The sequence below is a fragment of the Varroa jacobsoni genome, unplaced genomic scaffold, assembly GCF_002532875.2.
Source record: "Varroa jacobsoni isolate VJ856 unplaced genomic scaffold, vjacob_1.0 scaffold_1224, whole genome shotgun sequence".
NCBI classification, from domain to species: Eukaryota; Metazoa; Arthropoda; class Arachnida; order Mesostigmata; family Varroidae; genus Varroa; species Varroa jacobsoni.
Window position 1 is genome coordinate 72,660 of NW_019214126.1, and position 23,805 is coordinate 96,464.

Genomic DNA, 23,805 nt, shown 5'->3' on the forward strand with positions numbered 1-23,805 from the left:
AGCTTGTTTTTTTTAGCATCTTGCTTGGCCTAAAATCTTCCGACATTTTTCGACTCTCTGTTATTGCTCAGACGTCGAAGAAGTGCTCTTCGAATACAATTTTATGCATTTTAATACGCTTATGCACACCGTTAAGTTTAACTTGGCACAAATGCTAGAATCGTATTAAAGAAGCTTGATATTAGCAGCCCTTTCTGGGTCTGCCTGCTGATAGGTTGCAGCTTCCTCGTGATCTCAAGAAAACAGTACGCATGGATCACTCGTTTTCAACTCGTTTTAAATCAACAAATCTGGCTGATAGGCTGGACTTTTGAGCTAAAAAGCCTCATCGTCATTTCAGGTTGTTGCCCATATAGGACTACCTCAGATTTTAAACAGCAAGCCTTTGAAGGTCGCGGAAGATTTTGCACTCCGGGCGAATCGAAAACGTAACGGGTAAATGTAGCGGTATTGCATTTTTAGCTGAAGCTAAAAAAATTCGCAGAGTATACTTGCTTAATAGCGACAATAAAACTGAAACGGTTAGTATTCATGCGGCTACTAACAGATACGGTGGTTCAGAAGGTTTCTAGAAGCGCGGCGTCTGTTGCGAGTCATTCTAATAGATTCTACTCATGCTGTGGTAACTTACTGTGACGAATGCGCTTAAGAATAAATGAACCATTCGTCTTAATTGCAAGGAATAGACCTGTCCTAGAAACAGGCCGCTATTGTTTGGCAGTAGCTTTCAATTTGTAATGAATCCTGTTAAATTGCCCTCACCGTGGAATTGGAGCTGTGACCTGTTAACGTCAATGTATTTCTGAGTGAATGTGCATCTTCTCTTTTCCAATTTTCTTTTCTACGAAACAATAGGTACCTTTTAACATAGGACCCAGTAGCTAAGCGCCGAAATATCTTTAGGGTTCATATAAACATTTTGACATCATTTGTATTAAGTGCTAACATTAGAAACTAAAGAGTTAGATTGGCCTTGACATCAACAGCTTAATAGCAGTACGGCGTGTAATGTCATCTTCAAATTATTTAATTTAAAGACTCCGTTTTTTGGGAATGAGGAACACCTATTTTTTTTGGTAAAACAACCATCTTTTACCCTTGGTTGTTCGCAGTTTTTTTCCGACTTCACGATTAGGTTTTAGGTTTACTAAAAATTTAGTACTTATCTAATTTAGTAAAGCCTAAAAAAACTCGACCTTTTGCGTTAAGGTTTTGCTAGTAAACACCTCTTTGATACGTTTTTAAGTATTTGTTTGTGTATCAATCATTATTATCTTGCCATACACAAACCGGTCTTGGACGGACCTATTGCTGACACCCGAATCGAGATTTGCTGCGTGGAGTCACCCACGTCTGTTTATTACTTATGCTGATACAAAGACGCCACATTTAACTTCCGAATCTACTTCTGTGCAGAAATCTGCAGTTGGTAAAAGTGTCGAACCGACTAATGATATTCCAGTCAGAACGTAGCAAATCCAAACGTCAACTTGTGAAAAGAAGCCCAATGAAAGGTAATGTTGTAGCTCTCGTCTATATTGACGGGTGATTGTCAGCTCTATTTACCGTTCTCCTGTCCTCAAACAATCCCCGTCCTTATGGCCTCACTATCATCATAACTAATTAAGAAAGAATATTTGGAAATAAACAACATACTTCAATTCATACTGAAGAAGCTCCGTGAGTATTAGCGAAATAGTATAATTCAGCAATTACTACCTGTTCATAAAAGAAATCTATACAGCCTTGATATAGAGTTTAGTGGACTGTTACCATTCAGGGCTAAGGCACTTGAGGCCTTAGATATTGAGTAGTGCAGCATGAAACGCAAGATAGTTACGTCTATCTTTTTAACTAGCATAGTTCTTTTATTTATAATCTAAATACTTACCACTGTTTACTATGACCATTTGGATATTAATTATCCGTGTACCCTGAAGTATTCATTTCAAAAACAAACAAAAAAAATTCGTAAAATGTTATATCATTATAAAGTTACGCCATTTTTATATAGAAATCTCTCGCATTTGACATTGAGCGATTTGCAACTAAATATATGTGTCTGTCAGTGGTTTTTTTTTGAGGGTACTATAGTAAAGTTGGCATTTCACTGTGACGGCAAACGGTACGGTGACAAGAATCCTACGAATCATTGAGATTGTTGGATTTCATGCTGTTTGATTGCAAAACCCAGTTGACTATCTGTGAGCTTTGTATCTGAAACACTTTTGAATCTAATAGCGATTTGAAGCTGCATGGTTCAGATCTATTAGTGAACACGTACGTCAATACTGCATTGTTGATATTGGGATTGGTAATAAACGGCACGTAAAATTTTCATGGTAACGCATTAGGATTTTATGCAAATGTCGCTGTTAAAAAGCCTGTATTATCGTAGAACAATCTTTACGATTGGACGGAAGTCTGAAGTGAGCCGTTATTAGCTAGCGACGCTCTATAACACGCGATTTAAACGAATTTGTCGATTTAAAAAAATTGTCCTCCGACGTTAAAGCCTTACTGGGCAGGACATACATGCCAGTCTACTATCATAAATAAGATCTATTATATCTATAATAAACGGACCATGAGTCTACTAAGATAGGCAGGCCAAAGCAAAACTGGCCACGCTGCGCTGTTCACTCATCACTATTGTGCCTCTCGTGTGTTGGACCTGATTAAATACTGTCCGCCTATGAAACTAAACGAAGGCTAACATCCGCAGTCGACTACGAAAAAGCACTGGCCTTTTGAACGCTCTGTCTTCTCGCCTACAGACAAGTTTCTCAAAAAGCCAATACATCGACGTAGCTTCATGCATTAAATTGCGAAACGTTTTTCCTTGTGAAAGTACTCGTTTAAATGTTTCGTCTAAAAAACCTGTTTCCGGCTGTGGATATTTTCGTCGTATGAGCGTATGGAGTCTTATCGTGTAACAACGTCTACTCTCTCTTTCCGCCGCGACGATTGTTAAGTCGACTGTGAACCGTTGCCTTCAATGACCCTCCAGACCTTTCTCCTACACACAGTTGGTTCTTGACACGATACAGATCTTCATTGTGCTTTGCATTTTTTAACAGTCAAAGTAGAACGTACACATTTATGCAGACACACTCGATGATTATTTTCAAAAATTATGAAGTTCATTTTTATTTATTGACCGCAAAACAAATACTCTAGTAATATTGCCGTGACAACTTCTTTTATTCTATTAATTTTTAGCATTTCCTTATATATTATATGTTTATTGCAAGAGAATATATTTATTATTCTTATACTGTTAGTATAAGGAGTCCTTATAAGTATTTCTGCCTGCGTGTACCCTTTTATTACATACACAAGGCGCTTATCATGTACTGTCGAATAAGCATGCTTTCAAGCAGTCTGAATGGTTAGGCAATCGGACCAGACAGAAACGATCTTAACATCTAGTATAATATATCATTATAAAGCGGACTTCCTCGATCTCGAAGCGCTTCTTTCCGAAGAACCAGATGGCAACTGTTGAGGCCAAACCCCTCAGGACGCCCGTCCCCGAGGATGTCTTGACCTCGCCCTGTGCCCATATCGCGGGGTAACCAAAGTGATGTATGCCTTTCTCTTTTGGAAGTGGTGCACGCGCCGAAGTGCCGGCGAATCATCGGGACGCCGCCGACGCTATTTATGCCTGCACAACCAGAAGAGATTAGGGCGCTTGTACCATGACGTCAATATTAACAATTCTCATTGTTATTTTCATTCATTCTTATTATTATTAGTCGTAGTTATCATTATTGTTGCATCATGTAGGAACTTGTTGCAGAGCTACGTTGTTAAGTACGTTCAAGAGGACGCTTCTCTAGCGAAAAAATCTAATTACTTTCGACGTGAAACTGTCAAAAGGGTAAAGTCAGTTATCCGGCAAAACCTAACAATGCCAGAAGTCGTTCTGTGTTCGACTCCCAATATGGGTTTCGCCTAAACGTAATAAGCAACATCTACAGTTCAGTTATTTAATTGTCTTTTTAGAAGTTGAGCTCGTTCGCCAGCAGAGCCTGTAAAATGTTTTTCGTCGACACAGCGCACGAATCCACTAATAATCCTAGACATCGTCTTTTTTTTAGAGAAATCATGCAAACGAGGGATCTTACAGTCGCACCCGGTCTTTGCGGAACCGTGGCTAAACCCTACGATAACAAGACCAATGTCCTAATGAAACATATTTTACCTGGCTATCGGCTTTTTTAAAGAATTCTTCGAGATACACACAGGAAATATAACAGGAAAGTACTATGTAAGGAGTGTTTTGCAAAGGGATGCTACCAGTTCTGAACAGATTTTTACGGAGCTGCTACAAGCTTTCGCACGATTATTGCGGAACGCTTTTCCGATATGAAATATACGAACTGCACCTCTTTGTTAAGATTCAAGCCTTCTAAGGCACTGATAAGGGTACTGTATGCGACCTGCTGGAAATGAAATCTGAATAATGTTGACCGTCAAGCGTATATAAAGCTTATGCCGAAAAACAGGACTCATGACTAGTTCTTTTAGTTAAGTGTTACTTATGAAATTCAACTATCAGTATAGACATTTGTATTCGATTGCTTGTGGTTCATCCTAAACTAAGCAATAGCCCTGCCGATCAACGAAATATTTGCCATGCGACCCGACTCTTTCAAAGAACTATTTCCTATTAGCAGTAGTATATAGATCAATTGTATTTTATTTATTGTAATTTTTTTGACTTGATCAATCGGCCTATAGATGGAAATTCAACTTTAGGACATTTACTTGCAATTTCCAATTCATTTTCTCCACACACGTATACATAGAACGGTAAAAGCTATTCTATTCCAGTTAAGAAAACATTGCCTTTAGATGTATTCGTGCGTAAATTCTTATTTAGAGCTCCGTTGGCATCCATTATGGCACAGGACAACTATTAAAAGAAAAAAGGATAGTTTGGTCCGAGTACATTATTCTGGTAGCTGTGAACATTCGGCCATCCCTTGTTTAAATCTCATGGTTAACAAATGGCTGTTATGTTTCACAGGTCTGTTACAAAAACCTAACTAAGTGTTGTGAGACCTGTCTAAAATTCTTCCTAACAACCTAAGAGTTAGACGTAAAAAATAAATAATAACAAGAAACAAAGGAAAAGTATTAGTCATTAAACTGATTGTCAATCAGATCATTTTTAGTTTTCTAGCAAAATAAAAGACTTTAGCCCCAATTGTGTGGTATAGTAGCAGATTTCGCAGGCTGTATTTTCCTATACTAATTATACTTCTAGGATCAAACAATCGTTCAAAAATCAAAAAATACAATATACCCTAATAAAAACTATCCAACCTTTTTTGGAATTTGTGCTGTTCGAACTACTTATAATGCTTACAGGTTAACCTGGACTCGACCCTAACTAACGTGACGCTAGATATCGGTGTTAATTTCGAAAACTTCCTGCTATGCTTGTCGTTAGTAATCAGACTCTGATTGTTACTCAGATACGTAATATCATCGTTACTTTTGTTAAACGCTGGCCAGCATCTTTTCGTAGCGGATCGCAGCAAATTGACGAAGGAAAAACACAGTCCGTGGAAAGCACCATCGAGCTATTCTTTTGGTCAAAAACTTCTTTGTGGTATCACCGTTCGCCATCAGGGACACCGATCAAGCTAACTCTACCCAATCACTCAGATCGAAGATGCCCGCCAAACTTAGCCTGGCCATGCTAGCTGCGCCTGACGCATACCCGCTTCATACTCAAACCTATGATGGCGACGAGCGAAGAAGGGCTGTGCGAGCGCCAAGCAGAATAGAAGTAGTAACTCTGATGACGGTAACTGCAGAAGTGAATCGCTCCTTTTAAGTTAAAACGTCATTTACTAATATCAAAGGAGATAGGTAGTATTGCCAGAAACTCATAAGCTTTGGTTGGGTAAAAGATTGTACATTTTTGAAAAAAGGGCGGTGCATATTTTTCTATCAGGCACCGTGCGGTAGCAGCAGCAGCAGCAGCAGCAGCAGCTAAGCCCCTAAACAAAAGCTTAAGTGGGTGATTCATGCTCCACACCACGGAGGCCCGGACCCACCCATAACTTATCTGAAGGGCTTAGCGGTATCTACGACCTGTGAACTCAGCGGTGGGAAGTTGGAGTAAAGTGTTATTAACAGTGAATCTGCTGTTTCTGTTTCGTGGTATATGCACTTATCGATGCTTTAGAGACTCAGTGCTTACACCTGTTATATTTCCATTATTATTCATCAATGGTGGATAACTGTACGCCCATCTGTTATAGGATCAGAACAGTCACCCTTCCCATTCTTACGGCTGTAACAGCAATATACTGATTCGAGATTAAGATGTTTCACTTGTATAGTAATGTACGTTTGTTATTTGGATTATGCTTGTAGTAGGTAGTAACGGAAGGCTCGTAGTGATATTTTCTTGCTTAAAATTTCAGCTTGCGCTAGCTGTGCAGACATCGTGTGCGGGGACCTATGTCCAGGCGAAACGGGGTCAGATGCAATTTTGGCAGAAGAGCGTATGACAGAAGAAAAACAAAACGAGGGAAGACTTTTAACACAAAAAATAAGTACTTAAATTCATGGCGCGGCTTCAGTGATGGTATAGAAGTAAGAGGTTTGCTTACTGAAATTAGAAACACGTAATGACCTAAGTCCAAGACCGGACGAAGCGATGCTTAACGTCAATGTAAGACGTTGACTGCGAATTTTTTTTTCTTGCATTTATTGTTTACGAAAGTATTGGATGGTGCGCAATTTTTTTTGCCCCCAATACAGGCCTTTTGCAAGGCCAGAAATCAAATACTCTGCCCAAACGACGACCGATAGATAGAAAAATATAGGTAAAATTTCAAGACGTTACCTTGTATTTGAAAATCTGTCAGTTGTCTCTTCCTTCACTTTGTCACCCAATTAATCTTTTTCATTTATTGTAAAATGTCTGTAAGAAGTTTAGAGAGAGATATTTGGCTTTCGTATTTTAGCGAGAGGAACGGAAAAATAGGCCAACGGTACGCTTTCAGCTGCATCTGTATATGCCAGCCGTCAATACAGTTTTTTTCTGAGCTTTTCAATTTGTTGCGTTACCTAAAGAGACTGATGAGGTACCGTCGGTGCTCATTCATACTCATTCGTTCAAAGAATTTTGCCTCGGTGTATCCTATTCCAATGCGCTACCTAGAGTGGGACCTTTCGAATTCCACCAGATCATAGGGAGGACGCATTCGCGAAATATGGCAATATGTTCTATTCAGAGATCTCAATTCGAGGTATACACGATTGAGGATAGACCACTCAATAATTGCGTTTCCATTAGGCTTCATTGTTACAGCTTGCGTATTAAAACAGTTTTCAACGGCCCATCGTTCAGGTCCTGCACAATGAAATATACTTCGCGATCTGGAAAGGTATTATATTTTTTTTTATAAGCTTGTCTCATTTTTGTCATCTGTTCTATCTTTCGGAGCGCTTAGTCTTCATGGAGCCTTCTAAAGGTCTTCATTAGCTCCTCCTCATTTATTTCCGGACGGAAGAGGTCACTTTTAGGATGTTTTTTTTTGTTTTTTTTTTTTTTTTATCATAGAACGCGAATTGCTGGCACGGCATTTGTTTGAACTTCACGATTAGTGGCGGACATCTCGGTCGATGCTTGGCTTCTGGTTTCATTCACTCATGGTTAACACGTCGGTAGTCACACCGTGGTTGCGAGTTTATTTCGTAGGTAATATAACAAATGGAGCCGGTTTGTAACGTGGTAGACTTTGACTTCAGCTCTAAACACCTTATAGCTCAGCTCGACTTCTTTTGTTCCATTTTATATATCTATCTAGTTGTTCATATATCTGAAGGTCATCTGGGGATTTCTCGTTTTTGTAGTAGCTTAACTTTGCTTAGAAGTAAGAAAAGCCTTAAACGATCAGAGTATTAGACTGGACCGTTTATTTTCACCTACCAACAAAACAGAGCGTTCAGCTCGAATACTAACAGTAAATTAATTTATTATGCATTCGTCGCCGTCACTCAGCATGACCTTGTCGTTCAACTCGTCTCGCTAGAGATTTTCGAACTTGGTGTTAAAGGCCTTGTTAGGTTAAGTTAGATTGGAAACCCTTTTCAGAGCCTGATGTTCAGCTATTAATTATCATTTGCCACTAATAGTCTGTAGGCGCGAAGTCTGGGCATATATTGTGTGCAAAGGAACCACGTACTTTGCCTCTTGCAGGGTAGCCTTCACGACCTTTGACGTGTGCGGGCCGGCATGATCGTAGAGGAAAACGACTTTGTCTTGTCTCTAGAGTCATTTCTGTTAGACGACCATATTTACCCGGTGCAACAGGGCTATATACATATCGCTGTTGGTCCCTTTGTTGTCCCAAACGTTTTCTAGCATCCTTTCGGTCTCAACAAACGCAAATCATTGCACAATATACATATTGTTTGCCGCCCATCTTTTTTCAAAAGAGTCGTAAATCGGTCCTCGTAGAGCTTAAATGGACGGCCGGGGCGGAATAAAGGCCTCCGGTACGAAATTAGATTAGAAAGCCATTCTTCCGGTGATAGAGTCCAGCCGGTACATGGCACAAATATCATGTGCTACTTCAGCAGTTGGTTGACTTCGATGTTGAAAATGCACCTCTTTCCACCTGAGTCCTCCAACTCTGGAGCCTAAATTGGACGTAAAATTCCGTTCCTCGCGCACCGAAATTATGATGGACTTATAAAAAAGAAGCACTTTCAAATAAACATAAACTAAAGTAAAAGAAATAGACTAAAAGTGATGAGAATAAAAAGCAAACAAAAAGCACTTGTGTTCTAGTCTCAAAACACAGCTGAAGATTTTATAGTTTTTTTTGTCCTAGCATTACGTCGACTATACCGTAGTTGGCTTTATCTTATATTACTAATTTTCATATTCATTCAATGACCACTGATTTGTTATTACCTATATTGTGGACAGGAGAGGGGCGATCTTGGATTCCTCATTTTTTTTCTGTTATCAAATTTTCCTTGTCAGATATGTAGGATGTAAAGTACAGTTTACATAAAACGGCAACGGAATTACGTTTGCGGTGAAAGTGCACTTTACGGCAGGTTCTTTGATCCTGAAGAAGACCCGGCAGATATGTTTCTATTGTGACTTTTAGAGACCAAAAAAGAGCTTTGTGAACGCTGAAAAGTATATTTGACAAAAAATTTTTAGATTTTAGTCAGCTTCAAATCCTTAAAGGTATCTTGTAGTTCTCTTTTACAGAAGTGTTAAAAATTAGGGTTTAGAGCCACCTAAGCTTTCGTATATCAATAGGCTGAAGATGGAAAAGTCCTAAATTACTGTATACGATCATAGCCTCCCCTGATTACGTGCGACAACTGTGTGACCCACTGAATGCCAATAAGATTGACCTATGCTTGGGCTTCTATCCCAGGTCAAGGTCTTGACCCTGACACAAGATATCATATTGTATAATGCCAAACAAAATATTTGCCTTCCTTTGTTGTTGCTAGATGAACACTGGTGGCAAATTATTCAATCTACAAGTATATACATATATATTGTTCTACAAGTATCTACATATATATATATATAGTTATTACATCTTAAATATTTCTGGTATATAAGGAGTTTTTGTGGAAGACAACGTTATGGATCTAGAGCGCTTTTTGAAGAAGTTAGTGCAATTAGTGAGGGTCTAGTACTATATTTTTTATAGAATTTGCTTTCATATAGGTACATATACAGGTGATAGGCTTTACTATAATCTTTTTAGGCTTAAGAATTACTAGTGGATCTGGGGCTTTAAGCTAAGTTTGGAAATATCGATTTACAGTAGAATCAGTAGAGGCATCATAGAAAATGCAGATTTTGGCACTTCGCTAGAAAAAAGTTCTTATTTTAAACGCAAATAAATATGGCAAACGAATTTGATCTTGTGCGATATTTAAAGTGGTAATAATTACACAATCCACTTTAGAACGGCTTGAGTTCGGATCTCGAACTATTAAAAGCTCTTTCTACTTGAAAGATTTGACATGCATTTCTATCCTCGTTCAAATTGGCATGGAAATAATTATACGAGACAGCTAAAGTTCGCCAACAAATACACTTCTAGCCAATTATAGTTAGGATATAAGAAAATGTAATCTCGTAAAAGCCTGGAAACAGGCTAACATTAGAAAAAGATGCGCGAACATTCGTGGTCTAAAACCGAAATTTCTAGAGGATAAGTAAACCCCTCGTTTTGCTAAGCAACGTCACGGGTAAGGTGAAAATCTTAAAAACAGTGACAAATCGAACGGATCTTATACTAGCAGCAGTCACTGTTTATCAAATACATTAAAAAGCTATGTAATAGCCCTGTATGTTCTCGGGTAACCTCTAACGCAGATTTGTTGAACTGCTGAAGGAACTAAGACAACTGTATTGCCATACTCAGATCGTAGATGAACACAGTCATAGTCTATGTATTTGGCCCACTCAATTGCTTTAATATGGAACTAATTAGGTCTTCGGACCAAATATGCTCTATATACCAGCCGATTATATACCGAAATTTCATTGTTTTACACCGTCGTGCCTGTCTTATCTGCAACGGGGCTGAGTAATCCAATGCTTCGAATCAAATAAATTGCAGTCAGATACTCTAGTTACTTGTTTTGATTTATATGAACCCTGCGATATAAGACATCCATGATTTTGTGGGGAGAAGCTAGTAGTAGAAAATCGAATTTCCTGATATAGGAACTATAACGTTTATCTGTAGTTCTTACCGTGTTCTTCAGCTCTGCCAACTATGTCATCCGAAATTTACGTCGAAATTTTAGTCCGAGGAGAGGTCAGCTTCACGCGTGAGTACCGCTAACAACAAAATAAAAATTGGCCACCTAGTCGACCATTGACTGGAATATCTCACATATTTAGCCTCATTAATGTGTTTGCATGGTTATTGTCCCGGAACGCAGTTATGCCAGCATGACCTTCATATGTTTTTCGGGCATTTTTGGTATATTGGTGGCGTTCTGTCATCTTTGAAGACATTATCTACTTTTGTATTCAAACTTCAGACGATTCGAAATCGTGGCCGTCGGCTCATGTAGAGGTCTCATGTCAGCTTCTACATTTTTCGAAGCTTTACATTTTCTGGCCTTGTCAGGTTTTTAACTTGGTCAAGTTCAGTACGATCGCAGAGCACCTGGCTTTGCTCACACTCGGGTTAATAGAGCGTCTTTCTATCGGAAAAAAAGCTCCATAAAGATCTGTTATTTACGGATACCTAAAATATTTAGATGTCTGGATTTAAACACGCCATTAGTCTCAGCTATCACTCAGACAACACTGATGCCCAGTCAGCATATGGTCTACCTTTACGGGACGAACCCGACCCATTTCAAAGTACACGGATGTTAGCACTCAGATTCGGTGTACGTGAATACCATACTTGTTTAAATTATTAAGGTAAACACCTGAAGGGATAGGCGTCTCATGATTCAACGAGAGCCAAAAACTCAGACGTAGCGGTGCGTGCTTCTACTTGTTCTCGCGATGATCCATTTTTGCATCGAGCTGTGATTTGTGATGAAAAATGAATCTTTTACAATGATCATGGGGCATAACGTCATCGCACCCGAATTGACGGTGCATCATTTTTTTTGAAGCAAACACATGGTTGCGAAAAGTTACGTACGTGTTTGGTGATCTAGTATATGCGTTATTCAATACGGATTCATAAGTCTGCCCCGCTGACTACAAATGAAGTAAACGCTCAACAATTACAACAGGCGATGAAGAACGAAGTAATGAACAGTCAAAATGAATAGACCAAGTCAAACCATTACCATTATAAACAATACCCACGCACGACCGTACACAACAAAAGTCGCGGTGGCAGATACGCGATACGTTGGAAACTTTGTATCGTCCACGGATAGCAATATTTTTTAAATCTTGAGAAATAAGAAAATCATTCAAATGTTAACATGGTGTCGAAGTCGTCTTTCGAAACTTCGTGGACTCTCGTACCCCGGACTACTATAGTAGTGATATAAATAATCTAATGGCGTAAGATTATACTAATAATAATAAATACTTCAGTTGAAAGTAATCTGTGAAAAAAAAAAACTTTAAAAAGTCGGGGTTCACGTTTTATACTGGACGACCTAATATTTTTGAATAGTCCCTCAGCGCAAATTCATAAGGTAAGCGTTACATTAGTCTGATGAGGAGATGAAACGTATCGTCTCAATATTCAAATCCGACCATAAAGAAAAGCAACGTCATAAAAACCAATAGAAGAACGTTGCTTAAAAGTGTAAGCCGACATACTGCTATTTCATACGACTGTGAATTTTCTAAAGGTCTTCACAAATATCCTTTTGTGCTTAGCTTCTTTTTTAGCTAACAATACATAACAAGTTTAAGTAAAAATCGAATTTAGAGTCATGGAATCCTTGACCGCAGGCGCGTGATAGGTTTATAGGACATATTGTCACGATTGTAGCAACGCGGAATGACATATCTGCCTAAAATTTGCAGGTACGCATTCTATTCAAATAGATCATCTGGTATTAAAGTGTATATTAAAAATTCTTCGTAAGTCGAGAGCATTTCTATACTGGTTTCAACGTGCCGCAGATCAAATTGCTACCTTCCAGCCGGCCTTATAACGAAAAATCAACCTCTGAAGTTTTTTTTTATATACATGTGAGCAAATATGTGAGCATATATATATAACAAATGAGAAAATGCTTTCAATACATAGACGTATGTCTTATGTGATGGCTTCGTATGTTTTGTTTATTCCCAATAAGTTAATGCAAAAGTAACGGCTGTTGCATTGTTGCTTTGCTTTCCTTGTTTTTCTGTGATAATAAAGTACCTTCGCTGTTAATAGCCGTTATCGCTTGTGAAATTGACGAAATCTTTATTTGGGGCTCTAATTCATCTCTACATACTAAATACCACAAACGTTTCCGTTTCTATTTGTAGTAATTTCTAGACTCCTCATTTTCGATATCTATTTTTTTTCAAAACCGTTTTTAGTTAATTTGAAAAATTAATTGACGTGCGTACTTTAAATAAAGCATACAATTTTTTAACCTAGCAAGCTATCTTCTGGTGAGTTGTCGAGTCCTTGTCATACAGAAAATACGAATTCTACCTTGTTCCGACGTCCTTTTTTTTTTTTTTTTTTTTTTATCTCAGTATTAAAAAGCATTGAACATAATGTTGCTTTGCCACCCGCTATGAGCATTTTTGATTGAAAGCCTGGAGCGAAACCAATCTCGTCACCTGGATACAAATATGAACGATATGATAGAGAAATGATGTAAAAAAACGAAGAGCTTTTAGATATATAAAGCTTTGACCATCAGCAAAAGCACGCTTAACTTATAAAATTTGATCAACTTTTAGGAAACGCTCGTTTTTCTATTGTTCAATTTGTCTAGGGGCATTGTAAAAGTATTGAAATGCAGCAAAAAGTGTAAATATAATCAAATACAAATTTCCGTAATAGAGATTAGAGGTGAAAAAACCAATGCCAGCATTTGTTTTAAGCAGTATCTAATTTTTATAAACGTGCCATTCTAAGTAACCGCTGTAAGAACACTGCTATGTAAAATAGTTACATTTATATTCGAGAAATTAACTTCCATTTATTGACCTTATCCTGCTGTTTACGGAATACTTTCTGCCCTGTTCATGCATATAGGTACCTTATATATAACAGCTGATAGGACCGTAGTCACAAAATGTAGCATTTTTTAGCATGTCCAACAATCTATTTTCTGTCCTTCGTTTTAGTTAAGGCTCGTTTACGGATTACTATCAATGACATGTATGTAAGCGAATCTTCTATAGCATTTATTAAAAGAATGGCAGATTCTGTATCATCGGTATCAATCGAAAAGTCGAGGCCTGCCTATAAGGGCAACATCGAGTATGCTATGAGTGAAACTGGATTTGTTATGATAATAGATATCTGATGTGCCAACTTTTCGCCCCATGTCGATACATACGTTAGTTCTACATTGAGTAGAAAATGTCAAGTGTTATTGTGCATAGTTCTGGCAGAAATCGCTACGGTATACCCGTGTGCAATCGGACTTACGAACACTCAAGGCTTGTAGAAAGCCCCAGTTTCTACATTATTTTTTAATGATTATTCTAACATTTATACGTTATCATTAGGCTGTGACGATCGGATTTAGGCTTGATATTAGGAAATCAGCGTTCGAGCTGCTTTGAACAGCTATAGGATTTTTAGAAATGCCAATATTTTGATTACAATAGCTGGCGAAAGGTTCTGTGCAGGTGGTATAAATGATTGTTCTGCTTCATTATGTAGCTAAAGTTCTGATTAGGTGCCGTAGGCATCCTGAGCCGCTCCTATTCACCTGACCTGCAGCTAACTTAATAAACGCAAGGTAGCAACCCTTAAGAGTTTGCGGGGTTTTCAGTATCGACTGGTATTAAATCCCCTTAGCGGCAGTAAAATCATCTCAATTTATGGTAGTTTTATTGCGGCTATTTCAGTCGCGATTTTTTGTTCATGTTTTTGTTATTGGGATTGAAATACGTCTAATTTTCGAGTTTGTATGAAAACAGCTTTTGAAAACTTAATTAACTAACACTTACTGCATGTGACATGAACGATGGTTTCAGTAATACGATTACACGTAACGGATTTGAGGTGTTTTTCAATCGTCCATCGTGTCTGGCATAATGAGATAGTTTTATAGAATGAGCTTAGGCATATTACGATCAGAAAAAGTCGCGGCTCTCTCAGTAGGTCCCATCGTGGTAGTCCTCAGGAGGCTCTTTTTTTTTGTACATGGCTACTATTCGAGGCAATTACAGGTACAGTTCAATCCAAAAAAAAAAAAAGAAAGAAAGATATCCGGAAATGCAACTAGTGGCATAGCTCCTCTTCGTGTGTAGCTAACGCGGTTCCCTTTGATAGGAAATACTAGCAAGCAGGCTCTGCGTATATCCAGGACGGTGAGCTAAGCGGCCACTGTGGGCAAATACATGATATTAAGCGCGTTCGTTCCTAAACTTGGTTGATATATTTAGTTAAGCTGCTATCAGATGGCTCGTACTCAGCTAGCTGTTTACTATCAAATACAATCGGAGACACTCCATATGTAAATTCTATTGTTCATTAATGCCTTCTGCGAGGGCCGTGGCAACTGTGTATGCCTAAGCATAATTCGTAACCTAAATGAGTAACACAAATAAAGTATAATCAGATATTTCCACAGCCAGAATGGAGGGTCTTTTTTCACACTTCGATTTTTCATGGGAGAAAAGGCGTTAGAGGCTAGAAAGCTATGCGCTGTACAAGCTATACTGCAGGCATTATCGATATTTAGGGTCGTGGTTTCAAGCGGATTCATTACGACTCTGAGTGTGATCGGAATCGCCTGAATTGAATTAAGGTTCGCCCTATTTTTACTATTAACATCCGAAAATTCATAGATTAACAGGTTTTAATATTTGCTCGTCTGTCGGAGTATGATTGCGTCGCGTAATGCCTAATGTCGCGTAATGCGACAGTGGTAAAGTAGGCCAGTTGAACATGATTTCCATAAAAATGCGTCTAAAGGATACAAATAAATATCGGTAACTTAAGTTATGGATCGACTAACTCACTGATGTACTTGTATGCGATCTGCCGTAACCGTTCGCCGGTTAGAGTAATACGTCTGAGAAACGCAGGAATCTAGTAAATATAATATGAATATTATTGGAAACTCCGAAAGCAGGCTTTTACGAAGCGTAAGATTGACAATACCCCACCTGTCTCAACTTAAGTAAGGTTCAACACCGGCAATTTTGGCGCGATCGCTATTTCATGGCGTTTTTTTCTGTAAACTAAGTCGAATAAAACTCTACATAGTATCGTACGATAACGGACAGATAAATGCACTCAATGTACTTCCGCTTCGTTAGATACAATGCCACGCTGAGGCCTGATGTTATCATGTCATCCGCGCACATTTTATAATTAAATATTGATCGGCCTATAGAGTGTGGCTTCCATTTTGACTTGGAAACTTTTATCGAAACATTGCAGTAAGGTAGGACCTGAAAATCACTAATGCTTGCATCTCGCTTAGGGAAATTTGCTGCTACACTCCCCTAGGGACTTTAGCAAGTTCAAGCTATAAAATTAAACTCGATCAGAGGCTTTCAGACTAGACCGCTAGTAAGCACATTTTGCCGAATACTGAAGAACTTATTCATAGAAAGAAAAAGCATTATATTGTCGACAATTTCATTTTTCCTAGTTACAATCACCGGTGGCTTTATGGTCTCGATAATTAACTGTGTACTGGAAAGATGATCTATTTCCGCAGGTTGCTTTGCATTGTTTTATTTAGGCAAAAATAATTTCAAGGAGACCCGCCGTTAGGTTGTCTCTTTCGAAATTTATATTACTGTTCAAAAAGACAGTTTTGAAAGAAATATAGTGCAATTAGTAGTCCTGTTCTTCATTTGGAGGGGAGGTGTCTTTAGCCCTTTTACGTCTAACAGAAGAACCTTTGCATTGATACACAGAAACGTTTAAGCATCTTAACGTTATTTATACTTGTAAAACTTTATCTGCAGTTCATTTGCAGCACAGAAAACACACAGGTGTGTCGTGTACAATGTTCGTAAGTTCAGATGTTCCGTTGTTACGCGCCCCTTTACAATGTACCTGTCAGATAACTCTTTTAGTAACGCGTGTGGCATGGTAACATAGTGATATGGGCTTTTTGTGTGATTCCATTCCACCTTCAGTACATGCACATATTGCAATGACTAGCTATGTTTTCTGTTTACAAAAATGGTATCAACAACACCAAAAGTCCGCTAACATTGACGTACGTTGATGGTCTTGTATTTGAGCTGATACGTAGCTGAGCCGGTACAATACGTACCACGCTGACCTAAAGTTAACCAGTGTTGCGAGGTGCAGTTTTTTTTAACATAATTTGAAAACGCTACTTTTGCTAATTTGATAAAAAAATATATCATATTTCTCGCTCGTTTTGTTGTTTTTCGGTTGGGTCTTCTGCATAGAACTAATTGGACCTTTCACGCAAGTTCTTTTGGGACAGTTGTTGCCAAAGGCTCCTACAAACAACGCCGCTGACCTTGGGAGATACAATGTGACAAATACTTCATAATCGACAGTAGAAACTCACCGGCCTATAGCAAGATCTGCGCGTAGTTGCAGCACGCGACGCCTTAGTTGCCGTTGAAAAAGATCGTAGAGAACTGAAAATATCATCCTACTTTATTTCTGAATAAAACACTTGTCTTTCCGTTGTCGCTGAGCTTGTCGACCGTTTTCAAGTAAGCTGTGAAGATTATATTGCATAATGTATAAGTCCTGTTTGTAGAAATGGTTATATAGATCATCGTCGATTAAAACAACGACCAAATGAATCATAAGCTTAGCATCTAAAATTACGTGGAGGTAACTGCTCAGTGCCGCCTGAGGGTATAGGCGAGGTTTGGCGTTGAGTAGTACCGATGTCAAACCTCACAGTTACCTTCTTCTTTTCATAAGAGCTAAAAATAGTTAGCACGAATGTCTTATCTGTTCACCTTAGCTATGTGTTACATGTAATTTTGGCACCGTACCCAGCCCTTGACAACGACAACAATCAATATCGATTGCCTGTCCAGGAGATATCATTAAACAAGCCTAGCTAATGTTCATAAAATATTGCCTCGGGCATTAGATAAAGTTAAAAACTAATTTTGAATGCATTTACGTCTTTCTTTTAGCATCCTTTAATCGTTTTTAGTGCTTTACTTTGTCAACAAATTTAACACTTTTTTACTATTTTATTTTGTTGACAAGGTGAAAGAGTTAAAGGTAAGCGTATTAAAACTGCAGGTCAAGCCTCCGGCGCTACCACTTACTCGGTTCACATTCGTACCATCAGTACGTAAAACCAGCTTTATCTAGGGGAAGATTTACTTAATTTTTGTCTGACCACTTATAGATCTCTGACTTTTGCTCCCTAATACTGGACTTTCGTTCGCCTGTGGTTTTCATGTCTGCCCATCGATGGCTGAAGTGGCCTTAAGGCGCGCTAACTTGAATGGACCCGTTTCCTGAAACCCACTCAGGAAGGAGCTCATTTATATACGATAGTAGTATGTTCGTCTCCTGAATGCAGTTCTGTTGGTAACACCGTCCGGCAGAGTTGGCCTTCGGATGATTGTTAGACAGTTTTCAGAAGCGCTAAGCTTTGCACAGGCGGAATTGAAACTGGGTCATGTTCGACCATAATCGGGGTCAACTCAATTATGTATGCGGGCATCGATTTCATAAGCGCCACTGAAACGTTCAAAAAAATTGCGGACATACATTATTATGATCCAACTGGCAAGAGCATGATATGCTCTCAAAAACAACCCAGTAGGTTAATTCGAGTGCTTTCAGATACCCCTATGAACGTGTAAAGATGTTGTTGGGTATTGAAGTTGTTTCGAACCAAGAAGGCTCTAATCCATCATTCTCGTTCAAAAAGTTTTGCCATGTTATTCCGCTTAAAAAAGTATTTTATCATATATGAGGTGAAATGTAACTTGAATGGGTGTTGTTGAACGGTTACTGACGAAGCGGCTGTTTTTATCGTTTTACGACGGTCGTTTGATATCTGCCTTTACTTTTTTCATAACATATAGCAACTACGACTACCAGTCGTCATACGCTTAACGCCAATCTGATCTAAGAATTAGCGTAATTTTAAAAAAAAAGTCGGTACTTGTCTTCTCCAATGAAAGTCTCGCGTGTGTCAGACAGATTGCGGTAGACTTGCCTAAGTCCGGCAGTTTCAAGCGGTTGAAAGGCCTTGATCTGTATTTATTACTTTTCTGTGGCCCGTAACATATCGTATCTGCCAATTTGAATACAAATTACTTTCACTTAAACACAAATAATAACAATGTCGCCATTTTAATATAGCGACCATAAATAATCGCCTTTAACAGTCTTCACAGTCAAAACTATAAACCTTTAAACGCTTTCCTCTTGTCATGTAAAAAGGAATAAGCCGAACTGAGAATATAAAACCTGTTTCCCAATCACTTTGTGTGGTCGAAGCATAAAAATACGATAACGTTTAAGTTGAAAATTACAGTTGGAAACAATTAATACAAAAGTGATGTATATACAAGTTAGAAAACGACGTCCGATTATCTCAATAGTGATATTACATACCGGCGGCCTTCTCTGGGTTTCTGGGGACGCTCCTACCCATGGGAGTTCATGCAGTCTGCAAATGTTTTCATTTGAAATGCGAAAATCTTTTTTTTTTTGTCTATTGAATTCAACATCTTCATGCTGCAGTTGCTGCTACTGCGTTTAGTTAAAATGAAATGTTGGCTTAAACGTAGGACTTCGCGGCTGGCTACTTTGTTACCCTATTATGACGAACGTCGATCGCGGTATCCCTAGTACGGTCTACGAAGACAACGGTATATGAGCAAGCAATTGAAGTATCTTTTGCTACTGGCATATTTTACAAAAATAAAAAAACTTCCCTTCGACTACTTGAATCATTTCAGTCTAGTCAATTCAAAGTAACTTTGACCAACGCAGCTGTTTATGGAACGTCCTGACTGAGAAAAACGTAGAGAGAGGCTTTTTAGGTTTTCTGCAGATGTAAGCTTTTTAATTCTACGGACGGAATATAGTAATAATAATACAGTTAGTTTAATAAAATCATATAAATAATCAATAGAACTAGTTGAGATAAATTCTTCCTGGTAGTTCTTCTGACGCCGAACAGACCTCGGAGATTTAAACGCTCTCGTAAATTAGTACTTTCGAAACAAGGGACGCTCTTTATATTGTGCTCATTTTCGTGGCAGAAATGCATTGATTCCTTAGCAGAAGTTCTAGCTGCTGTAGGCTTTTACTTTTGAGCTATGCGTTTTTACAGTTGGAGTAAAAATGACCATTGTAAATTTTGTTATATCAATCGGAATATTTTGGTAACCTATGGCAACTAATATTCAGGGTCACTTCCAGTACTACGAGCTTGCTTGGTGGCCAATAAACTTCAAAATGGCAATTAAACAATAAATAGGGTAATCTAAATTTGGAACTCTACTTTGTCACGTTAAGAGCTCATCAATATAGTAGAAACTCAGGACCAGGCGAATGAGAAGCCACATCGGCAGAAGGGCTTAAATGTAATGATATGCTAACAGTTACTTAGCGGAAGCCATACATTGGCCGCTAAGGCCAAGCCGCCGCCAATTCTCCGAACCTGACCCTAATCAGTTGCTTTTTGTTCTGAATACACGCGATGTACTTCAGTGCATATACGCCTGCGCAAAAGATAGATTGTTATTTTGTCCGGTAACTAAACCTGTTATACTACAACTGTGAGAAGCTGTTTTTAAATAAACGCATTAATAGGTAAAAAGGTAGGGCAACATATAAACAAGTCAAATGCCTCATTTTTTTGTTTCTAGGGGAAGTATGATAATAAATACGTTGCAGCCCTCCATGGGTTCCGCAGGCGAACACTCACATATTGTATATTATATGCCGTCGTACACGCCTAGACACTCAACGTTGCTAGATCGTCAAGATAGGAATAAGTCAATGTTTCGAACTTTACGTCCGGTACTTCCGCTGACAGGCATTGCTAGAGACGGATTTTACCAGCACAAAGTGTTTCTACAGCGTTCATTCGAACTTAGACCATAACGCCTTAATAAGTTAAAGAGGTAAACACGCTATCATTGCACTTTTACGGGAATCGTCCGAGAAGGAGCATATGCCAGCCAATGAGGATTCTGGATACAACCGGTAAGCCGAAGCACCTCGGCTAACAAAACGCTATTATATAAACAATTAACTATTACTTTTATGAGGAGTGTCGCGATGTGGTAGTCCAAAACGAGGAAAGCATACCGTCATTTACAGTTAGGTCTATTGTTACACAACTAACCAAAGGCACGTAAAAGGCGTCAACAACCTCTTGCTTGTTTCTCTAAAGGAACATACAGAAATAAGTGTCTCTCGTTTTTAAAAGTTTTTGCTTATATTGAAAAAACTCAGATTGGGGTTACTCCAGTAACATAACGACGTTTCTTTCTTACATAATTATTTTAGACGAGAAAAATCAGCTTATATATATATATATATATTTTTTTTTTGTTTTAACACGTATCGTCTAGCTATTCGAAATGATAAACAAGGTAAAATGCATAATTATATACGTTCTTAGCTCTCATTTTTTTTCGGAAATTCACAAGTTCGGTCTGGGTCTCTCACCCACTGGAGATTGTTTCTCCTTTTACTAGAAATCGTTAACTACTACTAGTTAAGAAATCGTAAATGTACCGAACGATCCATGGAAGCCAGTAGAGCAATCTGTTTTATTCAAAAGCCATTCATTAAGAAGTATCCAATCCAATTATCGGAATACATTATTGATGCTCCCAAAAACCTCATTCAGGCCATGAAATAGGCAAAACGTTTGTCAGAGACGATTTTTACTAACCCTTGTTTTGCTAGTTTGTTGACGTTCAAAAAATACTTAGTTACACATGTAGATCAATGAAGACAATTTTAATATATCTGCAAAACTCCTATGCAGTAGCAGAAATCTTGAATTCTTTTCCGTTATGTAAGGAGAAAGAGCTGCGTGTGTGTGAAAAAAATTGTGCTGTATATGGCCAAGATGTGTTATTGAAAAAAAAAAAAACGGTCAAAAAATAACCATGTTGCTTCTGTTTTGGAGCTTTCGATACGAAAGATGCTTTTCGTAGTGGTGCGCCAGTTGTAAAAAGAATTTGATAAAATTATTATGAAGTCTGTATAAGATCGAGTAGCCACGATATTATCAAAAAAACACAACATTTTCTATTAAACGATTAGAAAAAAGAAAGTTCGATGAAGTTAACGTCAAAAAATTACTCTTTCTATGTGGCCATCTACGAAAACCTATAGAAACGCAATGAAAAATGAAAATCAGTTCTAAAGCAATTGATTGAGAATAATGTGCAAAGAAAAATGTACTCTACTATCTACGCCAAAGTGTACACTGAAGCCAATTGCCTTCTCACACAACGCTTGATTCGGACCTCTACTGTCAATAAATAACGAGGTTACAATAAGCGATTAAAAAAATCGACCGACAGCAGTAAACAGAAAAACATTTTCGAGCATGACAATGCCAGAATACATACACCCTTAAATACCTCGCAAGAATCAAGAGAACTTGGATGTTTAGCGACTATTATTTATTTTGGTCTCTACAAAATAACCTTAATAATTTTTGTTAATATAGTCTGTTGAAGGGACGCATTTGTCGCACCTTTTCGTGCGACCCAGAAGTTGTGGATGTTATGGTGTTACCAGGACAGTCACAGGGGATCATTGACTAAAATGGCGCATTTTTTTTTTTTTCGACTTAAAACGGTCAATACTTTCTCCAAAGCCTGATAGCATTAGCCCGGCTAAAACTAAGAGGTTGAGCAGTCATCAGCTCTGTTTTTAGATTAGTGGTACATAAAACGAGCATTACCCAAGTCATCTTACTGGTCCCTTATATTCATGGCCTTTCTTTCATATTTGAGCTTTCCAGAAGCCCACGACATGTGTACTGTAAATACCTATTGATATCAAAGATTTTCTGTACATACAAATAATTACAAGGAAAAAAAACAAAACGTTTTCCTTTCTAAAGTTCCAATTTTTTTTTAGTGTTTAAGGACATCTTCTCGAAGTATTCATGTCCTGTGTCTCAAACTATCTTCGACCTGTCAGCTTAGAACACGAATGACAAAGCGGTTAAACCTGTATAGCTTAATGCGCATTAGATGGAGAAATCTGTGTCAGGCAAATGTCTTTCCACGAGCTGGTTGCGTAATTGGATCCTTTTCGGATAATGTTGTATCACGGCTCGGTATAGGTTGGCATATATTTCAACAACTGTTTTTACGAATAGGGCGTTGCCTGATACCCGTTTTTTATATGGCCGGAGAAATTTAAGAGGCGTTAGATCACAATGCCTGTGTTTTTTTCACACCTCAGAATCCTAGAAATCCCTTTCAGACCTAGAAACACGCTTCCAAACAGATTAATTATTGCCCGCGCGACGTGACAAGTTATCCCATCCTGTTGAAAAAAACGTTGCCTACATCCAATGTCCAAATTTCGGTCTTCAAGAAAATATGCAACATTTCATAATAGCGATCGCCACTAACTGGTACTATCATCCCATTGTCATGCTGAAAGCAATAGCCCCATTGATGTCCTTGCTTTACAGGCCGTTCCATATACTGATCCTTAGTGCGCGAAGTCGTTGTTCGATGGCCATCCTTGATAGGACAATTTCGTTTTTCCACTTCAGTTCAGCTTCAAATAAGTTTCACCAGCGAAAATGGTACAATCGAACAAATCGCTATCACATGCCTGGCACCCCAACATATGATCAGCTTTTGACAATCTTGAATTTTCAGTTGTTGAGTTAACTGTACCCTGTAGGAAGGAGAGTGCTACCCTTACTCGAAATTTTACTGCAAATGCCCCTTTTTAGAGCGAGCTATTGGGCCCCTCGTCGCGATCGGCTCGCGTTGGGGCAGTGATGCTTGCGATTCATGTGCCCGACATCGTTTCGAGAATTCAACATCCCCTGCTACTTGCTAAAGCCTCTATCGCCTTTTTCCCCTTTGGCTGCAAAGTGCTGAGGTTTAAATCCTTTGTACTCTAAGACTCACAAAGAACCTCTTCTTTGCTCATAATATTCTTGATACAATTCGGGGCCGACCCATAG

The 23,805-nt window shown here is 38.5% G+C and overlaps 1 long non-coding RNA gene across 7 annotated transcripts in view; it reads right to left on the reverse strand.

The window, feature by feature from the left end:
• Positions 1-23,805, reverse strand: part of LOC111267805 (uncharacterized) — a 105,863-nt gene that overhangs the window by 13,570 nt on the left and 68,488 nt on the right. For 5 of the 7 annotated variants that reach the window (XR_015313957.1, XR_015313955.1, XR_015313956.1 and 2 more), the window contains one exon: positions 3,163-3,667. The exons of the other annotated variants lie outside the window; for them this stretch is intronic. This is a non-coding gene — a long non-coding RNA (uncharacterized LOC111267805). Of the gene's footprint in view, positions 1-3,162; positions 3,668-23,805 lie in introns of those variants that run through there. 7 annotated transcript variants of the gene reach the window in all.